Consider the following 18940-nt stretch of genomic DNA (forward strand, 5'->3'; position numbering starts at 1 on the left):
AGTTCCCTTAGTGTAGGATCTAAGTTTTGAGTTAATATATTGAGGATATCTTCTACAGATTCAGTTGTTGTTGCAGTTCTTTCGTCCATAACTACGTTATTCACCTCATCTAATTTATACGTCGATTCATCTAACTGACGTGATGACTCAGCTAAATTCCTGAGAGTCTCTTCTAGAGAAGGAATAGGAACTGAAGGATCATAATAAGGACTACTTTTCAATAGTTTGATTGTATCCTCTAGAGACAAAGAACTAGTACTATAATCTTCTTGCTCGTATGACTGATGCACGTGTGGATAGTAATTGGGCTCACCATGGTATGACCCATAACCTTCAAAAGGTTGGCGTTCCCAACCACTATTTACACTATGGTCATAATAATGTCCATATTGTTCAGTTGGATAATTATATTCATTCTGATGGCTATTATAATACCAGTTTGACATTTTAACTGCAAGGGAATTCTAAACAAGCAAAAAGAAGGCTGACTCGACCACGACAAGCCTATTTTATCTAGCAAACAAAAAGCATGAAGGCTCCCTTAGATTGTTTCTAGACTAGCTTCTATCTCTCGAAGGGGAATTCGTTACAGTTTGAGCAAGCCCCTCTGGAATCAATCCGAGTCAAAGTAAGTTGAATTGAGGCGAGGGAAGCTCAGTGGAGCTTTGATACCCAAGGCCTCACCGCTATCACAAGGCGGCGCAGTCAAGCATTCAACTCACAGAAACAATTATGAACTTCGAGGTGTGCTTAAAAAAGTAACCAATATCCTTCGAAATTTTTTCCTAATAAGCGCGTTACCCTATCGGTCTCGTTCTAGTCAAGTTTTAAGCTTGGGTTCGCGTTAGGTTTCGTTTTCCTAAGGCGGGCAAGAAGGAAACGGGGATGAAATCCGAGTCCTTATCTTGATTTGTCCAGGCCTTGCCCTTTACTAGGAAATTAAAAACAGTCCAAATTCGTCCTCAATCAATGAATCACCTTAAGGAATACAGTAACTCGCTTACATGATATTCGCGAGTGTTTCGATGGACTTACCTCCCGTACCAGACGGGGGATGAACCGTTGAAGTCGACTCGGGCCACGACTCCTATGTCATGTACGAACCTGAGGGGCCGAGACGATATCATAATCGTCGTCCTTCCCTGCACACAGTTTATATAATAATTTTTTTTATAATACCCTTCCGTAGGGTTAAAAAAAATAAAAAAAATGTCCAAAAGTCCAGAATAAAGTCCAAATAAAAAGTCCAGAGATTACAAAATTATGAAAAATAAAGCCTATTTACAAATTCTAAAAAAAAATAAATAAAAGCTATATACAAAAATAAAAATAATAATAAAAATTAAATCCTAAAAAAAAAAATTATGTCTTTTTTTTTTCTTCTCTTTTAGCTTTTAGCTTTAAGCTTTTTGTTCCCAAGTCCTTAGTATTCCACTTCGAACCTATAAATCTAAGACACAAAAAGAAACGTAAAAAGGAACAAATAATAATAAAAAAAAAATTAAACCTAAAAACAAATCTATATACAAGTCCGCGTCGGCGGCGCCATTTTGTTGTAGTAATAATTTTAATGCGGTAAATAAGAGTTCGTTGCTCGGACTTGTAAAGATTTAAAAACATAAAAATATATACAAACGTTTGTCACAGGATCAAGAGACACTAGGACTCAGGATTCCACCATAATCATTCACATAATCAATATAGTTATTCCCAAAACAATTATAGCTCACATAATAATAGGGACTCTAATTCTTGCCAAGGTAGATTTTTAGAAGATTAACTGTAAATCGAAAGCATGGCATATCAAAAGTACTAAGACCAAGCATAAACCATCAAAAGAAATGACAATCAATTAAGAAAAATCATAAAACTATTTATAAAAAGTGCAAGAAGTCATAATAGAATTAAATAAATTATTATATGCGTGAAATATGGCTTCTTCCATCATCCCAGTGTTGGGGTTTATCTAATCATAATAATCATATTCTCAAAATATATTTGATGCTCAAAGTATGATTAAAAGAGTTAAAAATTATAAAACATTGTTTCTGAGACTCACAGAAGGCGTCCAGAGAAGAACGACAAAAGATAACTGCAGCTAACTGCGACAATTCGCTGATGCTGTTGACGCTGCTGAGAATAAGTCTGCCCTGGAGAGTCTGTTCTTCGTGTTCTTGAAGCTTTTTAATGGCAGCAGCAGCAGCAGGTGAACATTGTTGTTTTTCCTTCTTCTTCGCTCCTCCTGGCTCTGGCTCGACCCCAAACTCTTGATAAACTTCTCTAAGACTCGAAAAACTCTTTTTATACCATCCAGGGCCACCAAATCTTCCCTTTATTCTCTCTCAAAGTCACGGCTTTTTCTTTTCCTTTTTTTTTTTTTTTTTCTGTTTTGTTACGCGTTAACATAGAGTTCCAGTGTTTGAAAAATCTTTCCAGAGATAGCAGCATATCATCCTATCCGTTAATAGACTTTCCCAGATATCACGTAATATCCTAAACCCACAAAAGAATCCCGAGTATTTTGCGTCTCTGTTTCGTGAACTTGAGATAAAATCTCTTTCTCTTAACTCAACCAAGCCCACCACTTCTCCTACACGATCAAACCAAGCCCAAACCAACTTGGTCCGATGAAAATCCAAGAGGAAATCACGTCCAAAATCATTCAGAGAAATTCATGCAGACGTGAACCAGTTTCCCGCCAAAATCGATTATTTGAACATGAAGAAGGGTGTCCCCTTAACCAGACTGGGAGTCCCTTTAGCATATGCCTAGAAATGGGTTACCCCTTATCCAAAGAGAGAGTCCGGATAGCAAATGTCCTCCCTGGTGCCTTTAACAACTTTTCGAGCCAATTTCGCTCCAAAAGCTTATTTTTCCAAAAACACCTACAAATAAATAAAATACCATAATAAGTACAAAAATGGGTACTAACAATATATACAATTGGGCTATATTAGACACATAAATGCGTCTATCACCCCGCAACAATGCCACTGTTACGTGTTAAGCAGGGGACTTAATGTTGATGGTGGTTTTTAGCTTAGGGTTGAAATCGTAAAACCTTGCATCTGATGTGACATCACTCTGTAAGAAAACGGTGTCGTGAGTGTTAACCTCTCCACCGGCATATTTATTGAGCCGTTCAATATACTTACATGAAATTTATCCAGACTGGCGAATGTAGCAACCATCCCAGATGTTCTGTAAATTTCGGCGCCTCGCCTATATTCACTTAATATAAGTTCCTGTAGATGGTGGATTTTTGACAAGGGCTAAAATCGTAAACCCATAATTGTACATACTCCTGATCCAGCAATCAGATGAATATCGAGGCTCATGTCTCTTATCGAAAGCGTGAAAGCTCATGCCACAAAGATCTCTGACTGAGAATAATGTCTCTCAGAGTATATGTAGATGTGAAGTCTCTCAGCTGAGGCAGCGGCATATCTTATGAATACTGAGCAATTTCAGTAATTATTTATATAAAGAATCGAAAGATTGGACGGCTCCTAGACAGCTTGCCTGCTAGTATAGAGCAATAACGTCTTCAGGATGTAACAATTGTTTTTCCTGATTATATAAAAGAAGTATGACGCTTCAACAAGCTCATATCACTTAATTCATGAATAATTAATGCTCCTAGGCGATCGTACTAGTATAGAGCCATCGATTAATTATTCCTAAATCATTAGATTCATTAACTGAATCCCTGGAAAATATTCTATATTTTCGATAATATTTCATTACTTTAATTCATGGTTTTTCCCAGCAGAATTCCATGGGTTAGTAATAAATATTCAACGCACGGACATCTGAGCCACTATCGAGTAAGCCCCGACCAAAATGGTGCAAGTGTACTTAGCAATAATGCACTAACGAGCATCTGAATGCACGAACGAGCATTCCAAAACACGAAGGAACGATGAACCTATGCAAAATAGGAAGAAAATGATAAATAATAAAATATTAGTCAAGGAGCTAGGGGACTGTGAACACCGACCGGCCAGTCACGCCGTGGCTAGTCCCACGCCCATTTCTATGTTTTATCATATTTTTATTATTTTACTCAATCTCATGAAAATCCCTTCATTTGAACAAATATCCTTCGTTTTAAGGAAACTCCTCAGTTTCATGGTGTTTCCTTCGCATCAAGGAAATAATATAAAACTGGGAAAGGTGTCATGGGACTGTGTCTACTAGCTGACCGGCTATGCCCTAGTCGTGGCCGGTCCCACACCTCAGGATTCCTCATTATTTTATTATTATTATTTCTCTCATCTCATGAAAACTCCTTAATTTCATGATATTTCCTTGAAGTCATGAAAAATAATATAAAATTAGGGAAACTCGTGGGACCGGGCCCTAGCCGGCCGGTCATGTCCTAGCCGGTTCCACACTCCCCTTATTTTATTATTATTATTATTATTATTATTATTATGTTTCCTTCATCCCATGAAATTCCTTGATTTCATGATGTTTCCTTCAAATTATGAAAATTCCTTCAAATCATGAAATAATACATAAAATTAGGAAAACCTCACGGGACCGGGCCCCAGCCCTTATTTTATTATTATTAAAGACCATGCCCAAGCCGGTCTCACACGCCCTTATTTTATTATTATTAATATTATTTGTTTCATTCATCTCATGGAAACTCCTTGATTTCAATAAAACTCTTTAGTTTCAACAAACTCCTTGATTTTATGATATTTCCATAAAATCATGAAAAAATATAATAAAATTAGGAAAATGCTATGGGACGGGCTCATTGGCCGGCCGGCCATGCCTTGGCCGTAGCCGGTCCCACACTTCATGATTCCTTCATTTTATTATTATTTTTCCTTGATCTCATGAAGTTTCCTCAGTTTCAGTAAAAATCCCTGATTTCTTCGTATTTTCCCAAATGATTGCTCAAACGCACATCAGAAAATATCAAAACCCTCAGAACTGAGACACGAACACTTTGGTGACGCGAGCATACTACCTTGACCGACCGAGGTTGGCTCTTTGGCTTGCAATAGGCCGGTCCCACATATTTTCATCATTTGACCTAATTTGTTCATATTAGGTTCAAACTCTTCCAAACAATTTGGAACTTCATAAAATGATCGTCAGTCGATCCCATGACCCACCAGGGCCGGTTTTCATGACCCCTTGGTCGGTCCTTCATCTCTTCATAATTTATCACCTAAGGTTCAGACGAACATTGTTTGAATAAATGATTAAACCAGCATTTAATCATCTTTTCGCCAACTGGTCTTCAAGAGACTTTGGTATTTTGTTCACTCGAGCATCTGGGCACTCCATGGTCGATCAATCATCCCATATAGACGGTCCCTCCTTCACTCCATGGTTGACTTTCAATAAATCATCAATTGATCAAAATTAGGGTTTCGAATCCAAAGCTCTACAAAAACATAATTCTGAGCATATTCAAACACTAATAATTTTACGACGATCTCATGATCAACATTTTATTAATTATACTCGGTTCAATTGCCAGTATCTTAAAATAATATTTTATTTGGTCATGCTATCAATAATTCATCAAACGAGCAACACTTGCTCAAATGAGCAATATTTGCTCAGACTAAGGAGTATTGGTTCACCTATCAATATTCAACGATCCATGAGCAATATTCGCTCACCTTAACTATCAACATTTATTCGACAATTATACTTCTGTCTCAACAGACACGTTCAATTCATGAGTCTCAGAACATTTGCAAATCACGTTCGACTCAGGACTCATCGTCCCATAAAGTCAGCAACTGACTAACTAAATACACGTCTTCCTTGCAGACTCCAAAATCACGAGACATCAATCGTGTTACATGGGGGGATATTAACTAGGGTTTTGGTCTGGCGGTCCATGACACATGTGTTCATACACACGATGAGAATGTGAGCAAGTCGTGCAATCAGTTGAAGGAGTTAACAAAGTAGTGGGTAGAAAATTAACCAAGTCTCCGCACGATGAGAAACTGGTTTTAACACGATTTCCACTTCCCCACTCTTTGACTCCAGCAACTGTCACACTTCATGGGATCAAGGTGTTTATAATTTTAGCAATATAAATAAGTCTCTGAATCATGATTGAAAAAAAGGACAATCTTTCGTCAAACAGACAACACGAGATTAACAACTCATCGTATGAGCATTTACTCTCAACAGAGCAAATTCAATCAATCAGAGCTTATTTTATTTCTTCACAGAATACACAACACACCCACAATCTTAGATCACCATTGATCTCACACATTTCTCAGCTTCTCTCCTACAGATCGACCCATCCTCTCTTGTGACCGAATTGACTCTGGAACGGCCATTGTCTTGGTTTAGGCCGGAGTCCTACAGATTGATTCTAGACCATCTTCTAATCTTTCGAAAAGGAATTCGTTACAATCTGAGCAAACCTCTCTGGAATCAATCCGAGTTTAAGTAAGTTGAATTGAGATGAGGGAAGCTGCGAGGATCTTTGATACCCAAGGTCTCACCGGTATTATAAGGCGGCGCAGTCACGCATTCAACTCGCAGAAACCATCATGAACTTCAAAGTATGCTCAAAAAGAGTAACCAATATTTTTCGAACGACTTTCCTATTAAGCTCGTTACCCTATAGGTCTCGTTCTAGTCAAAATTTTAAGCTTAGGTTCGCGTTTGGTTTCGTTTTCCTAAGGCGGTCAAGAAGGAAACGGTGATGAAATCCGAGTCTTTATCTTAATTTGGCCAGGCCTTGCCCTTTACTAGGAAATTAAAACAACCGTATTCAAATCCTCAGCATATATTCACCTTAAGGCATACAATAAACCCGCTGACAGGGGATTCACGGGTGTTTCGAAAGCTTACCTCCCGTACCAGACGGGCGCAGAACTGCTGAGGTCGACTCGGGCCACGACTCCAATGTCATGTGCGAACCCGAGGGACCGAGACGATATCGTAATCGTCGTCCTTCCCTGCAAACAATTTTATATTTAATGTACCCTTCCTTAGGGTTTAAAAAATAATAATTGTCCAAGTCCAAAGTCCAAATAAAGTGCAAAAGAAAAGAAATAAAAGAAATAAATAATAATTACAAAAAATGGAAGGTCTCTTAAAAAAAATAAAAATAAATTCTCTCTTTTTTTTTTTAATTTTTCTTTCGCTCTTTTTTTTTTTTGCTTTGTCTTTTTCCTTCTCTTTTGGCTTTAAGCTTTGATTCCAAGTCTTTAGTATCCAACTTCAAACCTGTAATACAAAGACACACCCAAAGAAACTTAAAAAGAACAAATGAAATAATTAAAAAAAACCTAAAAATTCTACCTAAGCACAAATCCGCGTCGGCGGCGCCAAAATGATTTTGTTTTTGATTGTTGTTGTAGTAATGAGGTTCGAACTCTCGGACTTGTGAAGATTTAATAAAATTATATACAAAAATATTAACAAAGTGGGCGAGAGGTAACCAAGACACTAGATTCCACTATTACACATGAATGATGTCAAATATTTCATAACTCTAATTATCCTTTTAATCCTTTATTTCTTAATCCACAAATAATCAAACATATTCTCAAAAATTAATTGTATCCCCTAAGCATAGATTATCTAACCAAAGCATAACCTATCTAATTGAATCACAACTAATGAAGAAAATTATGTAAACTTTTAAGAACTCTGCAAAAGCAGTGATTGAGTGAATTATAATTAAATATTAGAGAAAGTGAAATAGTTACCCATTGTTCATATGTGAATAACTTCATCCATTTCCTTGGTTACGAGAGAATTAGCCGCTCATCATGTTGGAAACACGCTCAAAAGTTGATTTCATTTATGCTCAAAGGGTTACAAATGATGAATAAGGGAGAATTATAATAAAAATCGGGTTTGCAATGCTTATAACTGTTACAAAAACCGTTACAAAGAGCTGTTGCTGTTGCGTTTTTAAGTCTGCCTGTAAACTGCGACCCACAGAATGAGTTGCTGTCACTGTTCAAAAACGACTGTTGGTGCAGGTCCGTTCTTCAGTGTTCTTCAATGGCAGCAGCAGCAGCAGGTGGTCTCTCTGGAAATTCGATTTTTTTGACTCTGTGGTGCTCTAAACTTCTCCCAATCTCTCCGTCCCGCTTCTGCTCGACCCCAGTAGCCTATTTATACACCTTTGGACTAAAAATCTTCGCTCATTACTCCAGAAAATCTTCCCATATCTCGACAGTAAAGAAAAAATAATAAAGGAAATTTTCTTTCCTTTCTCGCCTCTTCACACGCATGTTGATGTCGATATACTCTCAGGGCATTGTTTTCATGTTCCACCAGAAGTAAAACTCTATCAATCCACACGCCAACTACATAGAACTCGTGTTGGAGCAACCAAAACCCGAGCAACCCTGTTTTCTTCACTGCCGATTATCCAACCAAATCCGGATGATTTTGAAGCCCATACCACGCCTGTATATCTCAGTCAAGTGTTCCCGTGAAGTTTTAGCCATTGAATCACACTATAACATCTTCAAATTTCGATCGAAATTTCTCAGAGAGCTGCCACATTTTTCCCGCTAATTTTTAAGTTTCAAACGAAGAAGATGGTGTCCCCCTAACCAGCTGTAGGGTGCGAATAGCAACTGCCTTTTGGGGTGCCCCTTAGTAATTGAGGTGCCCCTTAACCAAATCTGGGCTCCGTATAGCAAGTGTCCTCCGGGGGGTGTTTCGATTGATTTTTCGAGCCGATTTTTCCAACAATATTTATTTTCCAAAAATACCTAAAAATACACAAAGCACCATAATAAGGACGAAAACGAGTACCAACAATACGAAACATTGAGGACAAATTAGACACATAAATGCGTCTATCAAATACCCCCAAACTTATTATTTGCTAGTCCTCGAGCAAAACTAATAAAAAATAAATAAAACCGAGTTAATCTCGGGAGGGTTTACCAGAGGTTTACCCACAAAACCATTACTTCTAATTGGTCACAAGTATCCAAAGAGTTATGAGGACATACAAATTCTCAACCTATCTCCAAGTAACTAGAATGCCAGAGAAATTAAAGGTGTCAGCTCTAAAGCTGACTGGAGAAAAGGGGAGACACATCCGCAACACTGCTAGATAAAGAGATATCCGCTACACATCTAGATAAACATTGTAAGATGCGTCCGCTGCTTTACAGCTGGATAGGATTAGGAGAGAGATAAAGATGAGAGGGACATCTGCTACACAGCTGGACTAATTACGTGTGATGAGTTAAACCAGTGCTAGAAAGATCTTGTGCCAGATTGAAAACGGACTAACAAAGCAACCAAATGTATCTTTCTTCGACTCTCTCATAGTGCTCCAATGATCCCAAAGGTTGTAAGTTCAGCATCATCGTTGTTGAAAATCCGTAGCTATAACAACGAGAAAACAATAGTTCTCAATCATTGTTATACATAGTATCATTATACAACGTCAAAGTTCAATTGTATCACAACTTCAACAACAATACTATGGTGATATGTATCACTCCCCCTTAGTCAATACTCCATCTCACATGGAAACCACTCCCCCTTACATAATGATACGAAAACCATATGTATTTGTAGTGTGAACTACATATTAATTCTCCCCCTTTTTGTCAATAAAATTGACAAAGGTACAAGAACGAGATCCTAATGAAATTTCCGAAAGAGATATTTCTTGACCAAAATAAAGCAAATATCAACTTATTTAGATGCAATCATAAATCCGAAGCTAAATGCATTCATCAAGGAGTTTAAAGAAACAAGATAACCCCTATAATATTCCACAACCGCACTTCCCACAAAGATTTGGCAATTAAGAACATGTTCAATTAAGAACTTTCCCCCATAAAATGTTATTCCCGAAAGAACAATAAGAGCGACCTTAATTTCGAAAGAAAAGAAGGATTTCTTTGGACATAAAAAATCACATACAAGTATGAATTTGAATCCAAAATACTCAATTAAATTAACCACAAGAGAAATCATGATTAATTTAACCGGAAATGCTCAACATAAGTGAACTTATGGAGACTTAAAAGTACTCAATTAGATTAATCACAAGAGAACCCATAATTAACCTAATCGGAATACACAACCAAACTAATCACAAAAAGTAATCAATTTAATTGGTCATGCTCGACATAAGAAAACTTACAGAGCAACAACTAAATAACCAAACAAGATGATTAACTTAGTTGAATATGCTCGACATAAAGTATCTTACGGAGCAACAACTAAGCCAAAACAATAACTCAGTCGATAGAGCTCAACATAAGACACCTTATGGAAAAACACAGTATATACACAAAAATTGTGAATCAGAGATCGACCTAATACCGTGGAATAAGCAAGGACTCATTCTATTTTCCATCATCATTTGCACAATGACATACAATAGACATATCCTTGAAAACAAAAGATTTTAACCTATCTTCCATCAATAATTGACATAATAGGCTTAACTTTTGTATTTGTCAAAAGTCCATTCATTCTTTTATCAATATATGTATATCGACATACGAAAGACTTTACTTTTGACAAGGTATGGGACAATCATAGTTCACGGACGTAAACACACATATCCCGTAATAATTTGCAATATATAAAACCATAAAGATTAATACTGCAAAAATCATCTTCCAAACAATTTTAGAATTTAAACAAATAAACCTAAAAACATGAAGTTGAAAATATTGGACATAGCTATGTGTAATCACAATAATGGCTATTTCAAACTCTAGTTATTCTTCTAAACAAAACAAGAAAAATAGAAGATTTACTAGGCAAACTAAAAAAAATCACAAGCTAAGAACCAAAAAGCAGACTCCAGTGTTATGCTCGTACTCGATCTAAGATCAATTATACGGTTTCAGGAACATCACGAATCTTGGGGTCATTGAGCTTGCAATTGACAACATCCATTGCATCTTCACAGAAGAGATTCTCTTTGAGAAGATCATTGATGTGAGATTTTATGAGACTAAGGTTAGAGGTAACCTTTTTCAACTTTGTTTTTAACACATCAAGACTTTTCAGAGTATCAACGAGCTGCAGCTTTGATTCCTTAAAATATTAAAGAAAATCATGAACCACTTTAGTAGAGATCATATCCTCCTTCTCAACTCCTCATGACTATAGGCATAATAACATGAGGCGTTAGGATGATCTTCATCTACAAGGATTCTTTTCTTCCTCCTTTCGGACTAAAAACCAATGCCTTTATCAAGAAAGCCTTTAGCAAAACCACAAGCTCGCGAAGAGGACGACATTCTTGATAAATCAAAATAACCTAGAGTACGCAAACGCGACTCAGAGGTTTGGTATTTATATGGTTTTTTAGGGAAGAAGACCTTCAGGGTTTACAAACTGTTGACTCGTTATGGTAACTCGTGTACACATACGAATACAACATGGCCCATAAAGAATAAAACACAAAAAAAACTTTTGCTACATGAGAATTCATTAATGGCTCAATAAATTTCATAACTTTAGTGAAGTAATGTAGAGCACAAGAGTAGCAGGCCACAAAGTTGCAATAAGAATTGCATAAAAAGAGAGAAATGATACTAGACACCACAAATACTTCTTGGGCAATATTGTCTGCAGACACTAGTTTAGCTATAAACGATAAGAGGATAGCTCAACTAAGCAGAACACCAAATTGCCACAGTATACCTGATTTTTACACATCTTGCTTAACAGGATTTTTATGAGCAAGTTCTTAACCCTTGTGATTAATTAGCACAAGTATGAGCTCTAAGCTCATTAAAAGAATTGTGTTTATGATCGAGTCTCTTTTTCCTTCTGAATCTAGAGAGGGATCCCGTTTTATGAGAGAAATTATCATAAAACTTTCTGTCATCAAAATACGAGACATAGTTTGAGTTTTTACCAGAAGAATTTTGACTTGAGGAGGATGACACCTTGTCGATGATTTCTTTATATCCTTCAATTATCTCCATCAGGTTATTTCTCATATCATCAATTTTTCTTCTTTCTTCTGGGATTTCATTCACATCAAGGGTAATGTTGAAAACGTCTTGATCTTTCCTTAGACGATTCTTGATAAGACTTGTATTACGCTTCAGAGCTTTTGAGGAACTCATTGAACTGACCTTCCTGGTAGCATACACATGGTAAGTATGAAAACCAACTGGTTTAGACATACGAATGTCAGTTACACCTTTGAGAATTAAGTCTAAGGTGTGTTGAAGTTGAACCAAGGAGTATTTATTTAACCTAGAGTTTCTCTTTGTTTAGCAGAGCCTTTTGCATTGCTAACTGATGGTTATTTTCAATGATGTTGTAGTAAAAGGTTCGTTGAGACTTGTGAAGGAAGATTTTTTTAGACTTAATTTTTATAAATAAAAATAACAAACTCAATTAAAAAGTGTTGTAAAAATTATGGAGAGACCGAGGCTAGGATTCCACCATTGGTCGATATTAGTGATTTAATAAAACAATAATTATGCAACTCAACATTCAAATTGATTCTAATAGTATTGCCTAGACATGTAGATTTTCAAAAGAATAGATGTTAATCCAAAAATAATGGAGAGACCGAGGCTAGGATTCCGCCAAAAACAGATTTGAAAGGTAGAAGATGGTGTCCCCCTAACCAGTTGTGGGGTGCGAATAGCAATGGGTTGCCCCTTAACCGAAATGAGAGTCCGCATAGCACATATCCTTCAGGGTGCCCCGAGCAACTTTTCGAGCTGAATTTTCCATCAATATATATTTCCAAAAAATACCTACAAACACACAAAACACCATAATAAGGACGAAAAAAAGTACTAACAATACGAAACATTGAGGAAAAATTAGACAAATAAATGCGTCTATCAAATACCCCCAAACTTATTATTTGCTAGTCCTCGAGCAAAACTAAAAAAATAAATAAAACTGAGTTAATATCGGGAGGGTTTACTAGAGGTGTACCCACAAAACCTTTACTCCAGACCCTAGCTATCTACACAGAACCTTGGAAGGCACTAAAGAATCTCCTTGGTTGGCATACTTATTGACTACAGGAGGAAGTACCCTGATGCGAAATTCCAATTGTTGTACACGAGTTTGCACTCAAGCATACTAAGATTCATATAAAGTGACAGAGCTCTACTCAGATAGTTTCTGGACATCATAAACCGGAGTCAACCAATCACATGGATAGATTAAGAAGATGGATGTAGAGAAAAACGTGGATGATGGTGACTAAGGTGAACCTATCCTAATGGACCGAGATACTGGTCTGGACTAATATCAACACACTGGCATATACAAGGGAACCAGTGGTCGATAATCCTAACTCTAGGTCAACTCAGCTGGCATATACAAGAGTACCAGTGGTCGACTTTATTGTATTTATTCCGGTTGGTCTAGTGGTTTGGTCTCAATTTTTTTTTTTGGAGTTTCTCAATCACTCTATTTCACCCTAGCAATGGTAAAAAGAAGAAAGAACAAAGAACTGATCAGGATTCTTTCGATGTTTCCATCACGAGGCTATGGCGAAACTACCATGTTTTTTTTTTTAACACCTGAGCTCTGTGCTTTTATGAATAGACTCTTCTAGATGTTTCCATCTAATCAGATTGGTTCCTCAACTCCTACAACCAAAATGCTTCCATCCACTTAGATTGGTTAGTGCCATCCTTAATAAACATAAATTTCTAGGCTCTGGAGTTTATTTATTGCAGCTAACAAAAAGTTTCTTCCCCACCCCCAAACTTAAATCTAACATTGTCCTCAATGTTCTAAAAATGAAATTAAAAGCATGAACAAGGAGAAACTATTACCACTTGAGAAAAAGAAACAAGGAAGGATATTACCGTGTCGCATGAGAGCGGGTGCCTCCCAGTAAATGCTAAATTTAAAGTCTCTAGCTAGACATCAAATACCTCAAAAATGATTGCCACCTCCTAAAGTCGTATACCAATAGTCGAAACAATTGTGGGTCCACAAGACCAAATAGAGCTAACACAAATATGAGACAACATCACTGGTTCGGAAAAATGAAAAGAAGGAGCACATCCTCGTCTAAGGTTTCTGTCAAGACAACTGGGTTTATCTGGGTAGCATAATTGAGCTTCTTATGTGTATCTTGATAAATAGATTCATAACGGGTCTCTAATACCTGAGTTACCTCCTGGACAGTATCAGGTGGATCGGGTTGCGGAGTCTGAATAGACTCAAGTGATATCTCAAATGCATAAAACTCGAGTCCCAAGTTAGAGACTCTAATTAGGGATACGTGACAATCATAAGAACCATCACTACCCCCAAACTTAGGGTTTTCACTACTCACAGACAAACCTCTAACTATTGCTTGAATTTCCGGATCTTCAGAGTCCTTAAAATACTCAAGAGATTCTTCCAATTCTCCACCCCCAATCTTATGGTTATCATTACTCATAAAGACCTAACACTATTGCCTGAATTTCAGGGTCCGTAGAGTCTTTAAAATACTCAAGGGCTTCTTCTAAAGATTGATCACACATCTGGTATAAGAGAATGGTTTCCTCAAATTCATCTAAAGAATCTCCGAATAGAGTATCATGCCAATTATCCTGAACTAAATCCTGAACTAAAGTGCTAATCATATTCACTTCTTTTAATTCATCATTCTCAGAAGGTTTTCTAGTAACATTAAAGACATTTAGTTCAGTGGTCATATTACCAAAGGATATGTTCATAAGTTCGGTCCTACAGTTGATGACAGCGTTAGCTGTGGCTAAAAATGGGCGACCTAAAATCACCGGGATTTGAGAACTTGGGTCCTGAACTGGCTGGGTGTCTAAAACAACAAGATCCACTGGATAAATAAACTTATCAACCTCAATCAGAACATCCTCTATGACACCACGAGGGACTTTGACAGACCTATCAGCTAATTGTAGTGTCATTTTGGTCGGTTTCAACTTACCAAGACCTAGCTGGGTGTATACATGATACGGGAGTAAGTTAACACTAGCTCCTAAGTCAAGTAATGCCTTATCGACAGTGTGGTTACCAATTGCACAAGATATGGTAGGGCATCCAGGGTCCTTATACTTAGGGGGTTTAGAAGAATTGAACTTACTTGACCAGCTAAAAAGGTTTTCTTATGAACATTAAGCTTACGCTTTCTTGTACAAAGATCTTTAAGGAACTTGGCATAAGCAGGCATCTGCCTAATTACTTCTAATAAAGGAATGTTGATGTTCACCTGCTTAAATATTTCCATTATCTCGTTGAAAGTTGACTCCTTCTTTGTTGGGGTTAACAACTGAGGATATGGGGCTCTAGGCACAAAGATAGTCCTATCAGGAATTTCTTGGGACTCCTTAGAAATTGTTTCAGTTTCCTCAGTTATGGGTTCCTCTTGGGAAGTAGAGGGTGGAACTACAGTATTTTCACTAGGCATGGCTACCTTATTGTCTACTGTTTTACTGCTCTTGAGGGTTTTTATCGAGTTCACATGGTTTTATGATTCCTCACCAACTAAAGATATTTGATGGACCCCCCTAGGATTGGCTTGAGTTTGACTAGGAAACTTACCTTCTTCTCTCTCACTTAAATACTTAGCTATTTGGCCGACTTGAAGTTCTAATTTAGCAAGAGTCTTGGAATTATCCTTATGGTTCTTCATGGTTTCTTGTTGAAAGCTAAGGTGGTTAGCTGATAACATATCATGGTTCTTTACTAACATACTAAGAGATTCTTCTAAGGTAGAGATCTTTTTCTTAGAAGAGTTCTGAAACTGGGTTTGACCTGAAGGGTTCTGAGTATAACCAAAACCTTGGGGAGGCTGAGTATTACTAGGCTGACCTTGATTCTGGCCCTTGGACCAAGAAAAATTAGGATGGTTTCTCCAACCAGGGTTGTAGGTCTCTGAGTATGGGTCAAACTTCTGACGGTTCTCGAACCTAGCATTGTTATAGACAGCATGGGCTTGCTCTTCACTAACATGACCTTCCCAAAACGAGTTATTGATTTCTACTCCACAACTAGAGACTTGAGAGGCTCTAATCCTATCATCAGTTTCAACAAGAGACCTATGTTTAGGATGATTCAATTCCAAAGCTTCTAACCTTCTAGACAAAGCAGCAAACTTAGCATCTGACCCGAAACTTGTATCTACCACATTGGTGCTACTTCTATTGACCAAGAGTCTTTTAGGGGGTTCAACACAAGACTCCCACTGTTGGGATTTTTCACCAATAACTCCTAAGAAGGTAAAAGCATCATCAACATTTTTACTAGTGAACTCACCAGCGCACATAGACTCGACCATGGCTTTGGTCGAATAGTCTAAGCCCTCATAAATAATTTCTACAAGTTTCATCTTATCAAATCCATGGTGAGGACACTGGGATAACAGATCATTGAATCTCTCTAAAAACCTATAAAAAGACTCTACCTCTTGTTGCACACTAGCACTAATTTTCTGCCTAACAGCTGCAGTTTTATGCTTAGGGTAGAATTTCGTATAGAAAGCAGCAATAAGTTCCTGCCATGTTCCAATGGATTCAGATGGTAGGTTGTTCAGCCATGTCTTGGCTTTATCTCTCAAGGAAAAGGGGAACATCTTAAGTTTCAAAACTTCATCAGTAAGGTCTTTTATTCTAACTGTCCCACAAATTTCCTCAAAGTCCCTAATATGAAAATAAGGGTTCTCATCATCTTTTCCTAAGAATATAGGGATCATCTGAAGAATACTAGGTTTTATCTCGAAATTAGCTGTATTGGTTGGCAATTTAATGCACGAAGCTCGGTTGGTCCTAGTTGGGAACATGTAATCTTTCAAAGTTGTCATCGCTGGCACAGCTGAAGTACTAGGGGTACTTTCTTCACAGAGAGACAGATTCTCAAAAATGAAGTTTCCAAAAACGGGGCTCTCAAAAGAAGAGTCTTCGAGCTCCCCGCATTCACAAGAAGAACTACTAGGTTTATCACTAATCAAACGACCTAGAGTGTTTCTTTACCAAGCCCGCTCTCTAATAACCTCGAGCATACACTAGAAAAACAAAAGAAAAAGAAAATTCCTAAAAGGAAGGGAAGTTCTATGCAAACACAAACAAGGCTGACTTCACCACAACAAACCTACTGATTTCTAGCAAACAAAAATCATGATGGCTCCACTTAGATTGTTTCTAGACCAGCTTCTAATCCTTCGAAAGGAAATTCGTTACAATTTAAGCAAACCCCTCTGGAATCAATCCGAGTAAAAGTAAGTTGAATAGAGGCGAGGGAAGCTGCGTGGATCTTTGATACCCAAGGCCTCACCGCATTACAAGGCGGCGCAGTCACGCATTCAACTCACAGAAACCATCATGAACTTCGAAGTATGCTTAAAAGAGTAACCAATATTTTTCGAACGACTTTCCTATTAAGCTCGTTACCCTATAGGTCTCATTCTAGTCAGTATTTTAAGCTTAGGTTCGCGTTTGGTATCGTTTTCCTAAGGCGGGCAAGAAAAGAACGGTGATGAAATCCGAACCCTTATCTTGTATGGCCAGTCCTTGCCCTTTACTATGAAATTAAAGCAGCCGTATTCAGTTCCTCGACATATATTCACACGAAGGAAGACAGTAACTCGCTGACAGGGGATTCGCGAGTGTTTCGACAAACTTACCTCCCGTTCCAGACGGGGGATGAACCGCTGAAGTCGACTCGAGCCACAACTCCTATGTCATGTACGAACCCGAGGGGCCGAGGCGATATCGCAATCGTCGTCCTTCTCTGCAAACAGTTTAATATTTAATACTACCCTTCCGTAGGGTTTAAAAAAAAGAATGTCCAAAGTCCAAGTCCAAAGTCCAAAAAAATAAAGTGCAAAAGAAAAAGAAAAGTCTAAAAAATAAATAATAATAATATCTAAAAAAATAAAAATGTCTCTCTTTTTTTATCTCTCTCTTTTTTATTAAATAAAAAAAAATCTTCTTCTTTCGCTCCTTTCGCTTTGCCTTTTACTCCAAGTCTTTAAGTATTCACCAAAAGCTTTGGCAAAATATTCTTTCGCTCCAATTCCAAATTCTGTAAGGAAAAGACAAAAAACCAAAAACGTAAAGAAGAACAAATAAAATAAAACAACTAAAAACCTAAATAAGAAAAAAAAAATCTAAAAACTCTAGCCTAAAGACAAGTCCCCGTCGGCGGCGCCAAAAATTGATGGTTATTTTCAATGATGTTGTAGTAAAAGGTTCGTTGAGACTTGTGAAGGAAGATTTTTTTAGACTTAATTTTTATAAATAAAAATAACAAACTCAATTAAAAAGTGTTGTAAAAATTATGGAGAGACCGGGGCTAGGATTCCACCATTGGTCGATATTAGTGATTTAATAAAACAATAATTATGCAACTCAACATTCAAATTGTTTCTAATAGTATTTCCTAGACATGTAGATTTTCAAAAGAATAGATGTTAATCAAAGCATAGAATATCAAAACCCTAAAGCAAGCATATTCTATCAAGAGAAAATACACCTAACTAATTAAAATCATAAAATCAAGTTTTAATTCAAAGCAAAAATCATAATAGAGTTGTTATAATTAATTAAAAATAGAAATGTATCACTTTTACCGAAACAACGACTTCCTCCATAGACCCAAGGATTGGGTCTAGCTCCGCATGGTGAAAACACAGTCAAATGAATTTTTCATTGCTCAAAAAGGTGTTTACAATGAGAAAAGGTATAAAACAGGGGCTTTGTAACAGTTATAATTGTTACAGATACAACTATAAACTGTTACTGACGCTGTAGCTTCTACGACTGTCACTATGTGTTGCAACCACTGTAGCTATACGACCCACGGCTAAGCGTCGTTGTCACTGTTGGAAAACGACTGTCTTTGGCAGTCTGTTCTTCGTGTTCTACAGCAGCAGAAAAAAATTCTCTGCAACTCGTCCAATCTCTTCTCTGTAGCTCTCTATTCTCTTCCCCAACTCTCCATCCCCCTTCTCTGTGGTGCTAGCAGCCTATATATA

This window comes from Papaver somniferum, chromosome 7, assembly GCF_003573695.1.
Source record: "Papaver somniferum cultivar HN1 chromosome 7, ASM357369v1, whole genome shotgun sequence".
NCBI classification, from domain to species: Eukaryota; Viridiplantae; Streptophyta; class Magnoliopsida; order Ranunculales; family Papaveraceae; genus Papaver; species Papaver somniferum.